Source organism: Eretmochelys imbricata, chromosome 15 (assembly GCF_965152235.1).
Source record: "Eretmochelys imbricata isolate rEreImb1 chromosome 15, rEreImb1.hap1, whole genome shotgun sequence".
In the NCBI taxonomy this organism is placed as follows: domain Eukaryota; kingdom Metazoa; phylum Chordata; order Testudines; family Cheloniidae; genus Eretmochelys; species Eretmochelys imbricata.
The window spans coordinates 40,040-55,475 of record NC_135586.1 but is presented as its reverse complement, the minus strand read 5'-3'; positions in this window follow the sequence as shown (position 1 = coordinate 55,475).

Sequence of the window (15,436 nt, the reverse complement as noted above, 5' to 3'; positions counted from 1 at the left end):
TTGTGATTTGGTAGATATCAGTTCATGATTTCGTGGAAACTACTAAAAATTAGACAGTTATTACTGATCACTGCTAGTAATTAGTACCTCATGGAATCATCCTTGAAAGACCTTTTAGATACTCTCCTGGTCATTTGGTAGAGATGGGTAGCGTATATAGCTAAAAATGAGACATTCATTACTAATCAGATGTAGCCATTGATTTCTCAAGCACTCTTCCTCGAAAAGCCATTCAGATTCTCGCCTGATCATTTGGTGGAGATCTGTTCAAGAAAATTACTCCTGTGGAAGTATAACATTGTATAAGAGGACATGCTGGATACATTGTATATGAGAGGGCATGCCAAAACATGTTACAAAGTATCTGAGGGAGCACACGTAGGGACAGTTAGCTTTTGAATGGAGAAGCAATTAAGATAGAGCCAGCACGTCTAAGAAGCAGGCATCAGAATGGAAGGTGTGAAGGCAATTAGTTAAGTTAACTGGAAGCTGTTAAAGGAGATTGTTAAGGGTGGCAGGTAATTGAAGATACGTGACTGGTCTCAGGGATCTCGAAGGGTGGTGACTAAAATCTTTTTCTTCTTTTGTCTGTAACTTCTCTGTAACTTGTTCTCCAAAAAAACTGTATAAATTAAAAGACACAAGCCCCACTCGGGGGGCTCACTTCTAAATGTATTAGCAGAGCAGCTTTGCTAATAAAACAGAGTGGTCTGATAAATTGTGAGTCTGAGTCAAACTTTGACAATTTGGAGGTTCCACCGAGATGGCAAGTGGATTCACTGAGGCTGTGTGATCCCTGACTGCCTTGCAGGACGATCGTGGCAGCCGGCGCCTGGACGCTTAGTCCAAGCGATCCTCCACAAGACAGAAAGGTACACAGCAGCAGCGCAGTCTACGCCATTGAACTTGTTGGTTCCCACTCTGTTCGGGTAGGGGTCTTTGGATCCAGCTTCTGGAATCAGACGTCTCAGGTAATTATTATTTTTGTGCTTTAACCGGTTTGAGGACTGTCTTGTCTTTGTGTCTATCTGTCTTCCCTGTGGTGTGTGTGTGAATCTGGGAGCCATCTCTGTCCGGAGACTGGCTGACCAAGGGGTCCCCGTCCCCACGGTCTGAATAAGTGGAATCTGCACAGCTGTAGCCGCACCACGCCTTGGGTATAACCCCTGGTGTGAAAGCAAGGGCAGTTGAGGCAGTAGCCTGTGGGCTCCTTTCTGTGTGTTGCACCGGGTACCGCTCTGCTGAGCCCGAATTTCCTTCTTGTGTGAGTGCTGTGTGAAGTCCTCCTGGATGGGTAATCAGAAGTCTAAGGTAGAACAGTTCCCTAAGGGAACTCCAGCTTATTTTATGTATTTTAGGTGGGGTCCGGAGTCTTGTAGGTTTCTTGAAAAATGGTCCAAATTAGCTCTAGAGAACCCCAAATTACAGTGGCCACTGTTAGGTTCTTGGGACAAGGATCGAATGGACGCTTTAAAAAGCAAACTTGTCCTCCCAAAAACCAAATTGGAGAGAGGAGAAGTACACTGCTTCATGCAATGGTGGGAAGAGGCAAATCGTAGACGGACTGAGTCAAAACTCACCTCTCTTAAAAATTCTATCAAAAAACTAACAGTTCAATTGGATGCAGTCTCTCCCACCACTAGTCCGAGCGCTCCCCTTTGCCCAGTCCTGTGCAATGATCCGGACCAAACCCGACCCCCACCATACTCCTGCGCAAATAAGAAATCAGAAGAGGAAAAATCTTCAGTGACTACAGATAATGAAAGTGAAGAAGATACCCTCATTGGCCTCGCAGCTCTGCAAAATATTATGAAGAAGAAATCCAAAGCAGACTGCAAAGATTCTCTTGACATCTCTTCTTGGAAAAGAGAACCTGATGGGAGGTTAATGAGAGACTCTGATCAAACTGTTGTGGCACCCTTACGAGTCCTTAAAATGGGAGAAAGTGAGTCCATATGGGATTATAAGCCCTGGACTCGTACGGAACTTTTATCTATAGTTAAAAGTTTTCCTAAACCACAGGAAAACTCTATCAAATTTGCTGAGGAGTTTCTGTTAATCTGTGAAACCTATGAACCCTCTGAGACAGAATTCCTCCAACTGTGTAAATTGTTAACTCCTGCCAGTTATGAAAAATGGTTGGCTGCCGCAGACTGGCCAGCTGAGGCACGCCACTCAACCATAAAAAGTACCTGCCCAGATTCGGCATACAGAGACCAGTGTATGGCTCTTTGGAAGTGCCTGCATCAAACCATTCCCAAAGTGTGGTCTCCTAAAACAAACTGGACAGCAATACGTTGCTGTAAGCAAGGGCAAGGAGAAAGTCCAGGCGACTATAGGTCCCGGCTAACTGATATTTTCCTACAACATTCAGGAATACAAGAGCCCAATGTAAATGGGCAGGGGGCCTTGGCACATGCATTTGTTGATGGTCTTCTCCCTGCCACAGGCAGCATGTTAAAACGAATAAGTGTGGGATGGGAGACTGAAACCATGGACAAATTGCTGGCAGTAGCAGAGCATTGCCACCGCACTTTGAAAGGAAAGGAGGAACAGTCCTCCCAAAAGTTAATGGCTCTGCAGATACAGCATTATTCAGGACTAAGCAGACCACACCGGGGACAGGGATGAGGTTGCGGAAGGGGGCGGGGGGCTGGATTAACTGGGGTTTGTAACTACTGTAAACAGCCTGGACACTGGAGAAAAGAGTGTCCAAGACGACCTAATAATTGTATGGGAAATCAAGTGAACCCCCCGCTGGTTCCTCCAGCTGATCCCCAACCCTATTTTTCACCCCAACAATGACGGGATGCTGGGGAACCTCACAAAGTTTTAGCTCCCTTATTACCTCTGTTCCCTACTGGAGAATATGTCCTGACTGTAAATGATCTCTCTCTCCCTTTCCTTGTTGATACTGGAGCTTCTTTTTCTACAATCCGCACCACTGACTTGCCTGAGGTTCCCCGATCTGGAAAATCTGTGTCTGCTGTTGGCATTACAGGGATCCCTACCTCTTTTCCCCTCTCAAAACCTTTGTCTGTTCAGGTCGGTCCCCTCTCTGAGGAGCATGCATTCCTCCTCTCTGATTCCACCCCTGCAAACCTTCTGGGACGGGACTTGCTATGCAGACTTGGCTGTTCTATTTACTGCTCCCCAGATGGTGTCTATCTGCAAATCCCTCAGTCTTCCTTATGTGATTCTGTAGCCTCCCTTAATGACAGGTTTCAGAGTAACAGCCGTGTTAGTCTGTATTCGCAAAAAGAAAAGGTGCCACAAGTACTCCTTTTCTTGTAGCCTCCCTGCTGTCTGAAACTTCCCTCTCCACTCCGGTCCCTTGCTGTCCCTTAACTCCGTCCTTAGAGCACCTAATCTCTCAGGTTCCTTCCTCCCTATGGCCATCTCACCCATCTGAAGTGGGCCGATTAAATACTGACCCAGTTCGGATTACTGTAGACAATTCCAAACCTCTGCCTCGCCTGTCTCAGTATCCTTTGAATCCTGAGGCAGAGGCTGGGATTGCTCCAGTTATATCTGCATTAAAAGAACAAGGAATTATCGTCCCTTGTTCCAGCCCCTGTAACACCCCTATCTTCCCAGTTCAAAAGGCTGACGGCAAATCGTGGCGATTTGTTCAAGACCTTCGAGCTATTAACCGTATTGTCATACCTTCTTTTCCAGTGGTTCCTAACCCTGCTACAATACTAGCGTCTATTCCTCCTAATGCAACCCACTTTACTGTTGTAGATTTGTGCTCCGCTTTCTCCTCTGTCCCAGTTCACTCTGAATCCCAGTATCTCTTTGCCTTCTCCTACAAGGGTCAACAATATACATGGACTACCCTTCCCCAGGGGTATACAGAGAGTCCATCCTATTTTTCTCAAGCCCTAGCCAGGGATCTCGCTGATCTGGTTTTCCCATCAGGATCCACACTGATCCAATATGTGGACGACTTACTCTTGTGCTCCCCCTCTCTGTCTGCCTCAGAAACTGATTCACTAACACTTCTCACAGCTTTAGCAAACAAGGGTCATAAGGCTTCTCACACAAAATTGCAGCTCTGCCAAACCTCTGTCACATACCTAGGCTTCCTTCTCTCCCAGGGCTCCCGTACACTCTATCCAGCCCGGGTACAAGCCATCCTTAGCTTTCCCCAGCCTTGCTCTCCACGCCAGGTCAGAAAATTCTTAGGCATGACAGGGTTCTGTAGCCAATGGGTTCCCCAATATGCTTCTCTGGCTAAACCACTCCAAGAACTCACTCGATCCTCTGTACCTAACCCCATGCCATGGCCACTTGAAGCAAGTGCTGCTTTCATCTCCCTTAAGCAGAATTTAGCCTCTGCCCCTGCCTTAGGGTTACCTAACTATGACAAGCCTTTTACCCTTTTCTGTCACGAACAATCTGTTTGTGCCCTCGGGGTTCTTACTCAGGAGCACGGTGACAGAAATCGCCCGGTGGCTTATTTTTCTGCAACCTTGGACCCTGTAGCCCAGGGTTTACCCCCTTGCCTACGCGCTGTAGCTGCTGCAGCGCGCCTGGTCGAGATGTCTGAGTCCCTTGTCCTCTGCTCTCCTCTCACTCTCATGGTTCCCCATTCTGTGGAAACTCTCCTTCTGCAACGCAACACTGCTCACCTCTCCTCAGCTCGCCTCACTAGGTATGAACTTTTGCTGCTTTCAGCCTCACATATCACTATTAAGCACTGCTCCCGGTTAAACCCTGCTACTCTCCTTCCTTTACCTAGTGATGGTGAACCCCATGACTGCCTTGCAACTGTCTCTGCTACCACTGTCCCGCGCCCCGACCTTTCAGATGTACCTCTCCCTAACTCTGACCTGGTATTATTCACTGATGGGTTCTGTTATAGAAATGACCAAGGCCACCTTCTTGCAGGGTACGCTGTGGTCTCTCTCTCTGAGACCATAGAAGCTGCGCCCTTACCCTCTGTGACCTCTGCCCAGGTGGCTGAACTGATTGCTCTAACCCGTGCCTGCTTTCTAGCCGAGGGGCTCTCTGCCACTATTTTTACTGATTCTCGGTATGCCTTTGGGGTTGTGCATGACTTTGGCACCCTCTGGCAGGCTCGAGGTTTTCTTACCTCTACTGGTACCCCATCAAGAATGGCCCCTACATTGCCGCCCTCCTGTATGCAGTTTTACTACCGTCTGCCTTGGCAATTGTTAAGTGTACTGGCCACTCAGCAGCAGACACTGAGGTGGCAAAAGGTAATGCACTTGCTGCTGCTGCTGCAAAACATGCCGCCACTGTAAAACCTTCACCAGAAGCGTTTCTTGGTCCCCTCTCTGTCTCTGTAATGCCACCATCCCTGTCTCATCTCTCTCAGCTCCGGGATTCTGCCCCAGAAACAGAGAAAGACTCCTGGAGTGCTTTGGGTTGCTCTTTGCATTCTGATTCCCTTTGGTGATCGCCCACCGGTACCTTTTGTAGCCCCCCTCTCACTCTACCCGTCTCTAGCCACCCTGCTACATGGTGTTTCGCATGTCGGCAAGGAGGGGATGGTCTCTGCTATGAGTAAGGCGGGGTGGTGGGCTCACCATTTCAGCTCCTTTGCAACCCGCAACTGTGCCGCTTGTGTTACTTGTCAAAGCCACAATGTAGGCAAATCTGTAAAAGTAACACAAGGGTTCCGGGGTTTGCCTCAAGCACCTTTCCTACACTGGCAATTTGATTTTGTACAAATGCCAAAGTGTCAGAAATATGAATTCATTTTAGTTATAATATGTCTGTTTTCGGGTTGGATTGAAGCTTTTCCCTGTTGCAAAGCTGATTCATTGTCCGTTGCAAAATGTCTGTTAAACCACATTATCCCTACCAAGGGAATTCCTGCCACTTTGTCTAGTGACCAGGGAACACATTTTACTGGAAAAATTGTTCAACATCTAAACCAGGTATTACATGTCACCCACCTGTTGCACTGCCTTTACCATCCACAGAGTGCAGGGGCAGTTGAAAGGCGAAATGGTGTGCTTAAAAATAAGCTGACAAAAATCTGTAGTTCCACAGGGTTAAACTGGCCAGCTGCTTTACCACTGGCCCTTATGGAAATTCGGTCATCCCCATCCCAGAGACACAAATTGAGTCCATTTGAAATCATCATGGGACGCCCTATGCGAACAATGGCTACTATTACCCCAGCCCCAGACCTAAACCTAACTCACAGCACGCTCCTCCAGTACTGCAAAGGGTTAATGCAAGCTGTGAGCTCTTTCCATTCGCAGGTGCTAGCAGCTTGGCCGACGGAACCCACCTCTGCTGCCTGTCACACTCTTGAGCCTGGTGATTGGGTCTACCTGCGGCACCACCTTCGGAAGCACACCTTGGAACCCCGGTGGAAGGGTCCATACCAGGTACTGCTCACCACCCAGACAGCAGTGAAATTATCCTGCATTGCTGCATGGATCCATGCCTCACAGTGTAAGCCAGCGCCACCTCAAGGGGACCAAGCACCTCTGCAAGACCATGCAGAACCAGCTTCAACCCCAGAAGACAGAGCAACAGCCTGCAATAACTTGCAATCTGCGCTCTCGTAAGGGTTGCCAGAAGCAGAGGGTAAGCAAACAGCAGGACCCAACAAACAAGAAGCAATAGTGAGCCTAGCGCCTGCTGCCTGGTGGACATAAAACCATGACTGCAGTTCCCTCGAAAGGAGTTGTCGGAACCAGAAAGGGTCCTGCTTCCAACATGTGTCCTTTGAGAAGCTTAATCCTCAGCTACTGTGTCCTGAGGGTCTGGGGAATCCAGAGTGACAGTGACAATTCTTTCCAACAACAGGTGCAGATAGCCCAGATCCTGAATATTTCTAATTGCTGGGTCTGCAGCCACATCCCAGCTCACTCACAAGCTAGTATCCCCACCATGGCAATCCCTTTGAATTCCTCAGAGCTTGCTGGAGAACCCTATCCACTTAAAAGGACATGGAAGGAAAATGACACTTGGGGGCAGGGAAAAATATATGTTCCTAAACTTATAAGTGTAGTGAAAGGAAAGGGCCACTGGTGCTGGGTGTGTAATGGGACAGGGCTGAATCTAGGGAGGAGCAGCTGTCTCCAATACATCGTGTCCCATGGTGTATGGGACTATTCAAACAAGGTTGGAGAATGGCGAACCGGGTATGGAAAGATAAACTTCCTCTCAACCTGGGATCAAACCAAAGATTCAATCTCTTGCTCCCCCTACAGCCTCCCTGAGAAAAACAGCACCATCTACAAATGTCATGTGAATGCTACCTCTTCTCCCAGTGAAAATCATCCTGTGCCCTTTGGGGGATACTATTCCTCCTTCATAAATTCTTACATGTCAAAGGGTTGCAGTCAACCCTTCCCAGCTTTAATGGGACATCATTGGGTTTGTGGGGAAAATGCTTACACTGTGTTACCAGCAAATTGGTCAGGTATCTGTTATCCTGCTCTGCTTTTCCCACAATTCCGGGTGCTTCAATCCCTCCCACAAAATCGCCTCCGTAATTTCAGGTGAAAAAGGAGGGACTTGCCAGACGCTAAATGGTATGTGGATAACATAAGCCCCCTAACTTGGGAAGAAGCTGTTGGCATTTCTTTAGTCCCAGTGGGGGGGGGGTAATCCACCATGCAAAAAGGCTTTTAAGGTTACAAGTGGTGGTTGAGATCATGGCCAATGAAACAGGAGAGAGCTTAAAAGCTCTAGCCAAAGAAGCAGGAGCGGTCTGACAAGTGGCCCTCCAAAAATGTCGGGCATTAGATATAATACTGGCAGCCAAAGGAGGGACCTGTGCTCTAATTGGAACAGAATGCTGTGTATACATACCTGATAATACTAATGAGGTAACAAATCGTGCTAGCCATCTGGAGCAAATTGCATACCTTCCCCACGAAGAACCAAGTTCCTTGTGGAAATGGATAAGTAACTTATTCAATTTCTGTAGTCTGGGAAACTGGTTGTTTCAAGTAATCCTGACTATCCTATTTGGAATTCTAATAATCTTTGTGTGTTTTCAATTGATTTCTTGTTGTATCCAAAACTGCACAAGACACACCATCCATCAGGTTACCCCTAACCAGAGTGCTAATCTAATGTTGTTAAATGTCACCAGTGAAAGTAATGAAAAAGAACGATTGATGTATGGAATCCAGTAAGTCATTGGTCATGGGCGTAGCCTTGACCAAAAGGGGGGATTGTGGAAGTATAACATTGTATAAGGGGACATGCTGGATACATTGTATATGAGAGGGCATGCCAAAACATTTTACAAAGTATCTGAGGGAGCACAGGTAGGGACAGTTAGCTTTTGAATGGAGAAGCAATTAAGATAGAGCCAGCACGTCTAAGAAGCAGGCATCAGAATGGAAGGTGTGAAGGCAATTAGTTAAGTTAACTGGAAGCTGTTAAAGGAGATTGTTAAGGGTGGCAGGTAATTGAAGATACGTGACTGGTCTCAGGGATCTCGAAGGGTGGTGACTAAAATCTTTTTCTTCTTTTGTCTGTAACTTCTCTGTAACTTGTTCTCCAAAAAACTGTATAAATTAAAAGACACAAGCCCCACTCGGGGGGCTCACTTCTAAATGTATTAGCAGAGCAGCTTTGGTAATAAAACAGAGTGGTCTGATAAATTGTGAGTCTGAGTCAAACTTTGACACTCCTAATGAGACATACATTACTGACAAGTACTAGTGATCAATTTCTCCTCGAACGAATCACCAAAATGCTTTTCGATTCTCTGCTGGTGATTTGGAAGAAATCGGTTCTTGAAATATACTAAAAATGAGAAATTCATCTTTGAGCTGTGCGACAGATCAATTTGAGAGGGAATCTTCCTGAAAGCCCCGAGGATTCACTTTTCGTCATATGGTACAGAGCAGTTCGTGAAAATTTCTCCAGATGAGAAAGTCATTCGTATCCTGATCTATTTCTCATGGAACCATCCACCAAAAACCAAGTCTATTATCTCTTCAGCATTTGGTAGAGATTTATGGTGAAAATTTCTATAAATGAGAAAGTTATAACTGATCCTTGCTATAAATGAATGACAAATGGAATCATAGGATCATAGAATATCAGGGTTGGAAGGGACCTCAGGAGGTCATCTAGTCCAACCCCCACTCAAAAGCAGGACCAATTCCCAATTAAATCATCCCAGCCAAGGCTTTGTCAAGCCTGACCTTAAAAACTTCTAAGGAAGGAGATTCCACCACCTCCCTAGGCAACGCATTCCAGTGTTTCACCACCCTCCTAGAGAAAAACTTTTTCCTAATATCCAACCTAAACCTCCCCCACTGCAACCTGAATCATCCTCCAAAAGCCTTTCAGATTCGTTCCTTGTGATTTGGTAGATATCAGTTCATGATTTGGTGGAAATTACTAAAAATGAGACTCTTATTACTGATCAATGTTAGTAATGAATTACAAATGGAATCATTCTCCGAAATCCTTCGATAATTAGCTGCTGGTGATTTCGAATGATATCGATTCGTGAAAATTACTAGGAATGAGAAAATTCATTCCTCATCCGTCTTCTGATAAATTTCCCATGGAATCATCCGCCAGAAAAGCAATTGCATTCTCTCTTGGTGCGTTGGAACAGATCAGTTTGTGCAAATTACTCAAAGTAAGAAAATCCTTATTTACAAGTACCTAGTGGTAAAGACTCCAGCAGTCCAGATTCTCTCCTGAAGAGTTTGTAGAGATTGTTTCATGAAAATTACTAAAAAATCAAACATTTATTACTGATCACTGCTAGTAATTAGAACCTCATGGATTCATCCTCCAAAGACTTTTAGATACTCTCCTGGTCATTTGGTAGAGATGGGTAGTGTAAATTTCTAAAAATGAATCATTCATTCCTAATCAGATGTAGCCCTTGATGTCTCATACACTCTTCATTGAAAAGCCATTCGGATTCTCTCCTGATCCTTTGGTAGAGATCGGTTCATGAAAATTACTAAAATTGAGACTGTTGCTACTGGTCACTGCAAGTCATTAATTCCGTATGGAATTATCCTCCAAAATCCTTTCAGATTTGCTCCTGGTGATTTGTTAGAGATTAAGTCTCAAAAATCCCGAAAAATGAGAAATTCTTAACTGCTTAGTGGTAGTCATTCATTCCTCACATAATGATCCTGCTTAGTACATTCCAAGTTGCTCTTGTTGGCTTGGAAGACATCAGTTCCTGAAATATAGTAAAAATGAGAAATTCATCTTTGCTGTGTGCGACAGATAAATTTGAGACGGAATCTTCCTGAAAGCCCCGACGATTCAATTCTCGTCATATGGTACAGAGCAGTTCGTGAAAATTACTTAATATGAGAAAGTCATTCGTAATCAGGTATCCTGATCTATTTCTCATGGAACCATCCACCAAAAACCAAGTGTATTATCTCTTCAGCATTTGGTAGAGATTTATGGTGAAAATGTTCTAAAAATGAGAAAGTTATAACTGATCAATGTTATAAATTAATTACAAATGGAATCATCCTCCAAAAGCCTTTCAGATTCACTCCTTGTGAGTTGGTAGATGTCAGTTAATGATTTGGTGGAAATTACTAATAATGAGACAGTGATTACTGATCAATGTTAGTAATTAATTACACATGGAATCATCCTCTGAAATCCTTTGATAATTAGCTCGTGGTGATTTCGAATGAAATCAATTCATGAAAATGACCTGGAATGAGAAAATTCATTCCTCATCTGTCTTCTGATAAATTTCCCATGCAATCATCCACCAGAAAAGCAATTGCATTCTCTCCTAGTGCATTCGAACAGATCGGTTCGTGCAAATTATTCAAAGTAAGAAAATCATGATTTACAAGTACCTAGTGGTAAAGATGCCAGCAATCCAGATTCTCTCCTGGTGAGTTTGTAGAGATTGGTTCATGAAAATTACTAAAAATCAAATATTTATTACTAATCACTCCTAGTAATTAGCACCTCATGGAACCATTCTACAAAGATTTTTTAGATACCCTCCTGGTCATTGGGTTGAAATAGTTTGTGTAAATTACTAAAAATGAGACATTCCTTACTAATCAGCTATAGCCATAGATGTCTCATGCACTCTTCATCGAAAAGCCATTCGGATTCTCTCTTGATCCTTTGGTAGAGATCGGTTCATGAAAATTACTAAAATTCAGACAGTTATTACTGATCACTTGTAGTCATTAACTCCATATGGAATTCTCCTACAAAATCCTTTCAGATTTGCTTCTGGTGAATTGTTAGAGATCGAGTCTCGAAAATTCGAAAAATGAGAAATTCTTTACGGCTTAGTGGTAGTCATTCATCCCTCACATAATGAGCCTCCTTAGTACCTTCCAATTCGCTCCTGTTGACTTGGAAGAAATCAGTTCCTGAAATATACTAAAAAGGAGAATTTCATCTTTGATGAGTGCAACAGATACATTTGAGAAGGAATCTTCCTGAAAGCCCCGAGGATTCACTTCTCGTCATATGGTACAGAGCAGTTCGTGAAAATTACTCAATATGAGAAAGTCATTCGTAATCAGGTATCCTGATCTATTTCTCATGGAACCATCCACCAAAAACCAAGTCTATTATCTCTTCGGTAATTGGTAGAGATTTATCATGAAAATTGCTAAAAATTAGAAACTTATAACTGATCAATGCTATAAATCAATGACAAATGGAATCATCCTCCAAAAGCCTTTCAGATTCGCTCCTTGTGATTTGGTAGATATCAGTTTATGATTTGGTGGAAATTACTCAAAATGAGACAGTTATTACTGATCAATGTTAGTAATTAATTACACATGGAATCTTCCTCCAAAATCCTTTGATAATTAGCTCCTGGTGATTTTGAATAAAATCGGTTCATGAAAATTACTAGGAATGAGAAAATTCATTCCTCATCTGTCTTCTGATTAATTTCCCATGGAATCATCCACCAGAAAAGCAATTGCATTCTCTCTTGGTGCATTGGAACAGATCGGTTCGTGCAAATTATTATTTACAAGTACCTAGTGGTAAAGACTCCAGCAATCCAGGTTCTCTCCTGGTGAGTTTGTAGAGATTGGTTCTTGAAAATTACTAAAAAATAAAACATTTATTACTGATCCCTGCTAGTAATTAGTACCTTATGGAATCATCCTCCAAAGACCTTTTAGATACTCTCCTGGTCATTTGGTAGAGATGGGTAGTGTAAATTGCTCAAAATGAGACATTCCTTACTAATCAGATGTAGCCATTGGTGTTTCATGCACTCCTCCTCGAAAAGCCATTCGGAATCTCGCCTGGTCATTTGGTAGAGATCCGTTCAAGAAAATTACTCATAATGAAACATACATTATTGACAAGTACTAGTCATAAATTTCTACTCGAATGATTCGCCAGAATGCTTTTTGATTCTCTGCTGGTGATTTGGAAGAAATCGGTTCTTGAAATATACTAAAAATGAGAAATTCATCTTTGAGCTGTGCGACAGATAAATTTGAGAGGGAATCTTCCTGAAAGCCCCGGGGATTCACTTCTCACACTATGTTACAGATCAGAAAGTTATTCCTCCTCAGGTCTCCTGATATATTTCTCATGCAATCATGCACCAAAAAACAATTGTATTATCTCTTCAGGATCTGGTAAAGCTCACTTCATGAAAATTACTAAAAATGAGGAAATCATTCTTTACAAGTACTAGTGATAAAGACTCCAGCAATCATCTTCCAGCTGTCAAAGTCAGATTCAAGACTCACTGAATTTGTCAGACCACTCTGTTTATTAGCAAAACGCTTTGCAAATACACCCAGATAGATGTGAGCCTCCTGCAAAAGCTCAAGCTATCTGATTTATATAGATAAGCCAAAGCCAGTTTAACATAGGAGACAAAAGGAAGCGGAAACTGACAAATAGACATACATATCTTATTTGCATACTAAGGTTTACCAATCTCCTAGCTCAGTAGGAGCTTTAAGTTAATTAGTTTGAGGACCCATTGTCTCACACTCCTTAATGTTTCTCTTCCTGACAATTATATTTCAACAAAACGTTCAAGCAGCATTTCTTTAATGAATTATAATTTCAATAGAATTTATTCTACTTTCACACAACACTCTTTTCCAGTCTCTGATGAGGATTTGGAAGTAATCGGTTAGTGAAAATTTCTAAATATGAGAAATTCATCATCGATGTGTGCGACCAATAACTTTCTCAAGAAATCGTCTGGAAAGCCCGTAGGATTCACTTCCGGTCAAAGGTGCAGCTCTGTTCGTGAAATTTACTGAAGAATGAGAAAGCAATGCCTTCTCAGGGCTTCTAATGAATTTCTTCTCATGGAGTCATCCGAGAAAGCCATTAGGATTCTCGCCTGAGGATTTGGTGAATATTGGTCAGTGAAACTTACTACAAAGGAGCCAGTTGTCATGAATATAAAGGGAAGGGTAAACCCCTTTAAAATCCCTCCTGGCCAGAGGAAAAATCCTCTCACCTGTAAAGGGTTAAGAAGCTAAAGGTAACCTCGCTGGCACCTGACCAAAATGACAAATGAGGAGACAAGATACTTTCAAAAGCTGGGAGGAGGGAGAGAAACAAAGGGTCTGTGTCTGTCAGTATGCTTCTTTTGCCGGGGATAGAACAGGAATGGAGTCTTAGAACTTTTAGTAAGTAATCTAGCTAGGTATGCGTTAGATTATGATTTCTTTAAATGGCTGAGAAAAGAACTGTGCTGAATAGAATGACTATTCTTGTCTGTGTGTCTTTTTTGTAACTTAAGGTTTTGCCTAGAGGGATTCTCTATGTTTTGAATCTAATTACCCTGTAAGGTATCTACCATCCTGATTTTACAGGGGTGATTCCTTTACTTCTATTTACTTCTATTTCTATTAAAAGTCTTCTTGTAAGAAAACTGAATGCTTTTTCATTGTTCTCAGATCCAAGGGTTTGGGTCTGTGGTCACCTATGCAAATTGGTGAGGATTTTTACCAAATCTTTCCCAGGAAGTGGGGTGCAAGGGTTGGGAGGCTTTTGGGGGGAAAGACGTGTCCAAACTACGTTTCCCAGTAAACCCAGTTTGAGATTGGTGGTGGCAGTGGAGATGCAGTGTCAAAGGATAAAATTAATTTGTACGTTGGGGAAGTTTTAACCTAAGCTGGTAAAAGTAAGCTTAGGAGGTTTTCATGCAGGTCCCCACATCTGTACCCTAGAGTTCAGAGGAGGGGAGGAACCTTGACATGGTGGCAGAGTGGTGGGATTAACCTGAAATCATTTTGAGATCAATTTGAGATTTTTTGAACTAGAAATACAGATTTTAAAAAGGAAATTTTTTTTCCCTTTGGAGCTGCTGGAAAGCAGCTTGTTTTTTCTCTGTTTTGGGGCCAGAGGAGAGACAAAACGGGATTATCTTTGTGAATTGCAGGTTTTGTTTGCCTGGAGGCAGGGTACTTAACGTCATGCAGGGAAATTCACAGTCTTGGTAAACCAGAAGTTTTTTTTTCCCTAAAAGTAAATGTGGGGGGGGGGGGTGTTCTACCCACTTGCCTGGAGACAAAAGTGGCAGGGGCTTTTTTTTAGGATTTTGATTTTTTTACAAGGAGCACCGGTTTGAAAAATTTTACAGCAAAATTTTACAGCCAAGTTTGTTTGTTTATTTCTAAACCTCAGGTTTAAAGTTAGTTAAAAACAGAGAGGTTAGGATGACAAAATCCATGGCTCAACAAAAGCTGGAATTAGCCAGATTTCAGGCTGAGGAAAAACAAAAGGAACATGAAAGAAAGATAGAACTCATGCGGCTGGAGAAGGAGGAGAAGGAAAAAGAGAGGAAGCATGTGGAGGAGAAGAAGGAAAAAGAGAGGAAGCATGTGGAGGAGGAGAGGGAAAAAGAAAGGAAGTATGCACTCGAGATGGAGAAGGTAAAGGCTCAGCAGAATATACCAACAAACCCTAGCAATCCTTCCCCAGGTACCACTTCCCATCCCAGAAAGTTCCCCACCTACAAGGCAGGCGATGATACTGAGGCCTTCTTAGAACACTTCGAAAGTGCCTGCCTTGGGTACAACATCTCTACTGACCAATACATGGTAGAGCTGAGGCCGCAGGTCAGTGGATCCTTAGCTGAGGTGGCAGCTGAAATGCCTAAAGAACACATGAAGAAGTATGAACTGTTTAAATCCAAGGCGAGAGTCAGAATGGGGATAACACCTGAGCAGTCTCGTCGGAGGTTCAGAGCCCTAAGGTGGAAACCAGACGTGTCATTTACCCGACATGCCTACCACATTGTGAAACATTGGGATGCCTGGATATCAGGAGCAAGTGTTGAATCTCCAGTAAATTTGCCCTTCCTAATGCAAATGGAACAATTTTTAGAGGGGGTTCCTGAGGAAATAGAAAGATACATCCTAGATGGGAAGCCCAAAACTGTAATCGAGGCAGGAGAGATTGGAGCCAGATGGGTGGAGGTGGCAGAGAAGAAGAAAACCGGTTACACTTGGAGCGGAGA